Source organism: Euleptes europaea, chromosome 7 (genome assembly GCF_029931775.1).
Source record: "Euleptes europaea isolate rEulEur1 chromosome 7, rEulEur1.hap1, whole genome shotgun sequence".
In the NCBI taxonomy this organism is placed as follows: Eukaryota; Metazoa; Chordata; class Lepidosauria; order Squamata; family Sphaerodactylidae; genus Euleptes; species Euleptes europaea.
Window position 1 is genome coordinate 15,163,494 of NC_079318.1, and position 5,947 is coordinate 15,169,440.

The window sequence follows — 5,947 nt, forward strand, 5'->3', positions numbered from 1 at the left end:
GCTTGCAGGGCGGAAGGGCGGCGCGCGCAGGCTCTCTCCTCCCTCGCACCCGGACGGAGATGCAGAGCGAGGCGGAGCCCGTCCCTTGCGCCGCCCAGATCAGGGGCGAGAGCGCACGGGCGCTGGAGCCGCCTTTCCTCCCTGTTGCAGCCAGGATGCAGCCAGGATCGAACGCACGGACGTTCTTCCCTGTTCCAGCCAGGATGCAGCCAGGATCGAACGCACGTGCGTTCGATCCTGGCTGCATCCTGGCTGGAACAGGGAAGAACGTTCGTGCGTTCGATCCTGGCTGCGAAGAACGTTCGTGCGTTCGATCCTGGCTGCATCCTGGCTGGAACAGGGAAGAAAGGCGGCTCCAGCTCCCGTGCGCTCTCGCCCTAGCAAAGTCAACAAGTCAGCCCCCCGCGCATCGCTTAGCCGTCCCCGGGTGCTGAGCCAAGCGGTAGCCTCGCTGAGCCGACGTCCGGAGGGATGGGCGCAGGCTCCAACTGCGCTTTTCCTGACTCGAGGCCATGTGTGCAGGGTCAGACCATGGATGCACGGGGTTGTTGTGTTTTTTTGCATTGGGTTGGCCACTCTCTGAATGCACGTCGTTCGAGGCTATCTCTTCCTGGGCTCCACCATCGAGCCAAAGGGAGGCTGCAGCCAAGAAGTCAGAAGGAGTTTTTTTTATATATATATATATATAAAGTTTTTTATTATTTTCTCATTGCGTACATCATAAATCGATTTTCATCAATGCTTTAACAATATAGAGTAAAATCTATAAGAATTTCCAGTCTAAAAGATAAAAAAAGAAAAGTTGACTTCCCCTACACTCTCTTCTGTCCAAAATTTAATTGTATATCAGAAGGAGATTGAGGCTGGGAAGGGCAGCCCTGAAGGAGCTAGAAAAGATTCTGAAGTGTCAAGATGTGTGACTGGCAACCAAGATCAGGTTAATTCATGCCATCGTATTCCCTATTACTATGTATGGGTGTGAAAGCTGGACGGTGAAGAAAGCTGATAGGAAGAAAATAGATTTCTTTGAAATGTGGTGTTGGAGGAGAGGGTTACGGATTCCGCGGACTGGCAAAAAAACAAATCAGTGGGTTCTAGATCAAATCAAGCCTGAACTGACCCTAGAAGCTAAGAGGACTCAACTGAGGCTGTCGTATTTTGGTCACGTCATGAGACGACAAGAGTCACTGGAAAAGACAGTCATGCTAGGAAAAGTTACAGTCATGTAACAGACAGATAAAATCACATGTTGGGTGTTTCAGCTGGCTTAGGACATGTTCTACATCCTGTCCAGAAATGCCTTCTTACATCTCCATATTGCCTTCCAGGTACAATTCAAGATGTTAGTTTTGATATCTAAGGTACAGAACTACTAGAGTCCAATTTCCAAATCTTCTTGCCCACACGACATGTAATAGCAAGCTGGCTGGCTCCTGCACAAACAATGGTCTTTTATGCATGGGTTGGACCTGGGTTCATCGCACATTAAAGTAACCTGGGTTGGGAGAAACTATGCATTGGCTTGAATGATCAGGGACAAAACTGTGCTAATCGAACCATGAATACAGACAATCAATCTCCCAAGCTCAAATCAAGTTCCACCCCTTTAAATGCCGCTCTGTAATTGGCTTACTTCGCAGTGCTCCCTGTGAGAGAAGATTTCCTTCTCCCCAAACCCAACTGCCACATAAAAAAGCATTTTAACAACAAACAAAAACCGAGCAATCTGGAAGGGGGGGGGAGAAATCCAAGCCTTGTTTTAAAAAAGCCTTTCTTTTGCTCAGAAAGAGCTCCGAGGTAGCAAGAAGCACTTGAATCCCTGCCTCTTTACACACTGCTTTGTGATTGGCTGTGAGAGAAGCCAACTTTCTGATTTCCCCTGTTTAACTATGCATGCTGCTTTGAGGAGGGGGTTGGAAAAGGGTGGGCCGTGATGGCGCGGGGAAGCTCAACCCGAGAACGGAGTATGCACGCTCTGTGACTCCGGAATGAGCCAGGATGAACGGTTTAATTTGGGCCAGAAGAGGAATGGGAAACGCCGGGTTCGTTTTGCATTGAAACAGTGTTGAGCTTCCAATGAATGAGATATCGGTCGGTTATGCATGGTCGGTTTAGCCTCCTTCATTCCCTGTTTCAGCCAGGATCAAGTTTTTGGAAATGCACGTTACCTCATTCCTTTTTGGCTCAACCCCATTTCAACCTTAAACGAACTCGACTTTTCCCATTCCTCTTCTTGCCCGAGTCAAATGGTCTTTCCTAGCTCATATCAGATTCAGAGAGCGTGCATACACTTTCCTCGCGTTGAGCTTCCTCCCCCTCTTTCCAAACCCCTCTTCTGTTCTGTTTGCCGATAGCCATACAGGGGACGCAGCAAAGATTGGCTTCTCTCACAGCCAATCAAGAAGAAGTGTGTAAAGAGGCAGGGATTCAATTGCTTCCTGCTTCCTGGGAGCTCTTTCTGGGAGAAAGAAAGGCTTTTTTAAAACAAGGCTTGGATTTCGCCCCCCTCTTCTTTCAAATGGCTCCATTTTTTGTTCTTAAAATGCTTTTTTATGCGGCAGTTGGGTCTGGGGGGAAAGAAATGTTCTCTCACGAGGTGAGCCAATCACAGACCAGCAATTAAAGGGGTGGGACTTGATTTGAACTTGGGAGACTGCTTTTTTTGTAGTCATGCCTCCGATTTGCACACAGTTTATTCCCTGATCATTCAAGCCAATGCATACAGTTTTCCCCAACCCAGGTTGCTTTGATCCTGGCTGAAACGGGGAATAAAGAAGGATAAAGGGAAAATGCATAATCAGCCTAAAACACCAATGAAAGCTACACAACAAGGCTACTGGACTCCTGCTCTTTTCTACTGCTACAGACAGACTAACGTGGTTACCCATCATGATCTATCAACAAGGCTACTGACAGACAAGGCAGGGGTCTCTACCAAGAGGAGGCTTCTCAGGTTGGCATAAAAATACAACTCTGTAAACTAACCAATAGGGAAATCCCCAAAGCCTGATGAATACCGCATATGCTCCAGAGGGGGTGGAATTGGGAGAGCAGCTGAGGCCAAAAACGCATGGTCCTTTAACCCACTTTATTCCCCATTTCAGCCAGGATCAAATTGACCCAGGCTGGGGGAAAACTGTACGCATTACCTTGAAAAGCAGGGACGAAACTGTGTGCAAATCCATCCATGTAACCAGACAATGCAGGAGACGTGCACAGTTCCTGTTTAGCTTGCAACACCCCCACCCATGGTGATTGGTCGTTTCCCGGGGCAGGGAAGGCCCTCATTGGTCAATTTAAAATGACCAATCACGGGGGGCGGGGGGTGTGTGCCAAACTAAACAGGAACTTCATGTCTCCCGCACTTTCTGTTTACATGGATCGATTGGCACAGTTTCGTCCTTGCTTTTCAAGGTAATGCGTACAGTTTCCCACGCCCCAGCCCAGGTAAATTTAATCCTGGTTGAAACAGGGAATAAAGTGGGTTAAGGGACAATGCGTTTTTGGCCTGAGGGCCAGTTAAAGAGAAAAGGAAAAGTCAACCTGCTAAAGAGAAAACAATCCTAACAGGTCTAATCAGAATAAGCCCCATGTTATTCAGTGAGGCCTACTCCCACAATATTGTTTTTAGGATTGCAGCCTGAGAGTTTAAAGCATCCTGGAAGCTGTGATTTTGTCCATTAGGTAGGACATCCAAATTGTTTCCATCTGCTGGTCAAATGACTGTAAATAAATAAACTGAACTGAACAAATTGTTTCCCCTCCCACAAATACTCACAGGCCCCCCACTTTGTCATGCGCCATATTAGTCTTCATACCTTCTGTGAAGTCTGAAGCATAAAATGTCACACAGAGATATGTTCTTAGTGGCTTCTTCTAATCTAGAATTCCATTCCCCAGGAGGTTTACCTAAAGCTGTGCAATTTCAGCAGCAATATAAAAGCTTTCTCTTTGTGCTGGCTTTTCACAGTTGGGGTTAAGCTTCCCAAGAGTGATCAAAGGCAGCCCCACATAAAGCATCTTCTAGCAGTCGAGACATGAAGGCCCAAAAGGGGGAGTTATTAATACTTAAGTATTTAATTTTAAATGGACACTTTATGTATATATATCTAACTTATTGTTATCTACCGTGAACCTTTGGGATAAAACAGGGTAGAAATTACCGTCTAAAATGAATAAATAAAATATGAAGTAATTCTTTTGATTGGTCTATCCTTACTTTCCCAGAACCTTTCTCTAACCTAAAGATTCTAGTAAAAAATTAATTTTGGCATTGATCATCAGTTTTATAGCATCATAAATACACATAATGCTTTACTCAATTAAAAGATAAAACTCCTGCCTTAATGTGCTGACTTCAGATGGATCTCATCTCATAACTTTTACATACATAGAGAGTTCTTTCTCCTCTTCTGTAATGGCTGGTGATAGACGAATTTTCCCATTACTATAAATTATTTATCTGTTTTTGTGTACATTTAAAATTTCTGTCTCGCATTGCCTGGATCAAGTGATGCAGTTTACTAGCATCAAAATATTATACTAGGATCAAAAACCTAAAGTGGTACATCACATTAAAATTCATATTCAAAACCTATGAAGGTGGTAGCAATCCTAAACAGGTCTAACTCAGAAGTAAGTCTTGTTATTCAATGAGGCTTACTCCCAGGAAAGTGCCCTTAAGACTGCTGACTTAGTGTTCTGCACCAATTAATTTAATATTTTATCAATTGTAATACTTGCCCCAGTAAGGGCATCCATGGACTTCAAAAATGTGCTCTTTTACTTCTTTTCTGTTTAGGTATTTTATGTATTTTTTAAAACATTATATGCCGCCTACCAATCACAGACATTCCAAGGTGACCCCAAACATAAGAAGAAGAGTTGGTTTATATAGGTTGATTTTCTCTACCTTTTAAGGAGAATCAAACCAGTTTACAATCTCCTTCCCTTTCTCTCTTCACAACTATCTCGTGAGATAGGTGAAGCTGAAAGTGTTCTGAGAGAACTGTGACTAGCCCAAGGACACCCAGCAGGCTTCATGTGTAGGAGTGGGGAAACCATCCCGGTTCTCCAGATTAGAGTCCACCACTCTTAACCACTACACCACACTGGCTCTCTAAAGCAATACTAAAGCAATATTGTAGGAAACAGAAAAAGCGGTCCAGAGGAGAACCAAGAAATTATAGGTCAGTCAGCCTAACATCTGTCCCAGACAAATTAGTAGAAACTAATCAAAGATAGAATTATTAGACACATACAGTGCATTCTTAAGGAGAGTTACTCCAGTCTAAACCCATTCATTTCACTGAGCTTAGACGGGAGTAACTCTCCTTAGAAATGCACTGATAGAGGAACAAAGCCTGCTGAGGGAAAATCAGCATGGCTTCTGCAACGGGAAGTCCTGCCTCACCAACCTTTTGGGGTTCTCAAAGAAAGTGAACAAGCGTGTAGACAATGGTGACCCAGTACACATCATATACTTGGACTTTCAAAAGGCTTTTGACAAGGTATGTCATCCAAGACTTCTGAGTAAACTTAGCAGTCATGGGATAAGAGGATTAAGAGGATTCTCTTATGGATTAAAAATTGGTTAAATGATAACCAGAGAAAAGTAGGAATAATCAGTGGGGTCCACAAGGATTGGTGTTAGGACCAGTACTATTTAATTTGTTCATAAATGATCTGGAACTGGGGGTGAGTAGTGTAGTGGCCAAGTTTGCAGATGACAACATTATTCAGGATGGTGAAAACCAAGGATGACTGTGAAGAGACGACTAAGGGGGGAAATGATACAGGTTTATAGAATTATGCATGGGGTGGAGAGAGTTGACAAAGATAAATGTTTCTCCCTCTCAAAAATACTAGATGCTGATGGTGCTCTAGATTCAGGATGAACAAAAGGAAATACTTTTTTACACAGAGAGTGATGTGTTTATTTATTTAA